The 1,345-nt window shown below is 42.1% G+C and overlaps 1 long non-coding RNA gene across 1 annotated transcript in view; it reads left to right on the top strand.

Annotated features, from left to right (window-relative positions):
- The first annotated feature begins 739 nt into the window (after nucleotides 1-739).
- The window catches only part of LOC109299509, a 6,232-nt gene continuing 5,626 nt past the window's right edge, over nucleotides 740-1,345 (top strand). The window contains exons 1-2 of the long non-coding RNA XR_002097906.1: nucleotides 740-752; nucleotides 1,187-1,196. This is a non-coding gene — a long non-coding RNA (uncharacterized LOC109299509). The remainder of the gene's footprint in view (nucleotides 753-1,186; nucleotides 1,197-1,345) is intronic.

Genomic DNA, 1,345 nt, shown 5'->3' with positions numbered 1-1,345 from the left:
ATCGAATCAGGAATACAAGCCTGTTTTGGCTCACCAGCCCTGTGGTGGCAACTCATAGCTCCTAGTCAGGTCCCTGCTCAGCAGCCCTCTATTGGCAAGTCTCAGCTGGGGGGGCATAGTCAGAGAAGGTTTTTAGCCTTAAGGTATGACTGACTACTCCAAACTTAAGATAGCAATAACACAAATCAACATTTGAGTAGCTCAAAGTGCAATGTGTAACAAGGTTCTTAGTGTTAGGCATGCTTTTGTCATGCTATTAGTATCAGACCCTTCCATGGGTTGATCTAGAATTTTGAAAAGGGGGGTGCACATACTGAGGTACATCATCACATATAACATGACACCTATTTTTCTCCAGTCAAAAAGCAACTAGAAGCCTTACTAATATGATAGTGGGCTAGGCTGTATTATTTAGATTAAATTGATGCAAAACCAATCTTTTTTGCATAACTTTTTAAAAATGAGTTAAAAACAGTGTGTAAGGCTGTGAAATGAGAACTACATTACCAGGAGTAGCTAGCAGACAGCCAATTTGTAGAAGAAGGCTATTTTGATTGGTGGAACATCAAGACCATTAAAAAGGAGTGAGGATCGTTAACACCTGTGGAATGAAGAGTTTAGAAGGAATCAGGTAGATTTTAATGAGCCATGAAGTCAATTGACTACCTCACTGCTGCCTGAGTAGAAATATTGCTGACACTGCCAGTCAGTTGGTTTTAAACTTTCAGTGGAACAAGAATCAAAGGGAGGGTGTAACTGTGCCAGTGCACCCTTCCTGGATTCACCCCTGGACCCTTCTGTTGAGACAGGTGTTCCCCTGCTTATTCTGAGAATCCCATTTCAGTGTCTGGAGCTTTGGCTGGATCTAGGTCTACAATAAGCATGTTAGCAGTGAGGTAGCATCAGCTCTCAGATGCCATTACATATGCCAAATGGCAGAAGTTTAGGTACCATAGGGATTTAGGTATATATAGGCTTAGGTTGCTGCTGGGTGGTGGCTTTGAGAATGTCAATGGTATCTAACGGCCTGACTTAGGATGCGCATATCCTTACTGATCTAGGCCTATATGACTTGCTCAAAGGGAACCCCCCCCGACTGTAGCAAGGTCATGAATACCTGTCTCCCAACTTTGGGGTTAGTGCCATAGTCAATGACCCGTTGATCCTCTTTAATTTTTTAATTTAGATGGCTAAGTGTGATTCTATTTCACCCTGCTTGAGTCTCTGAAAAACAGTTAATGCTGGAAGTTTAGTTGGTCCTCCTGCTTACTGTTTCTTTGGATTTGGTCTTAAAGGAAAGATGCCAGGTTAGAAAACTAGGCCTATTTTAATTTTTTGAGCAGCG

Source organism: Gavialis gangeticus, unplaced genomic scaffold (assembly GCF_001723915.1).
Source record: "Gavialis gangeticus isolate Ggan-Ray unplaced genomic scaffold, GavGan_comp1, whole genome shotgun sequence".
NCBI classification, from domain to species: Eukaryota; Metazoa; Chordata; order Crocodylia; family Gavialidae; genus Gavialis; species Gavialis gangeticus.
This window is presented reverse-complemented; position numbering and strand designations above follow the sequence as displayed.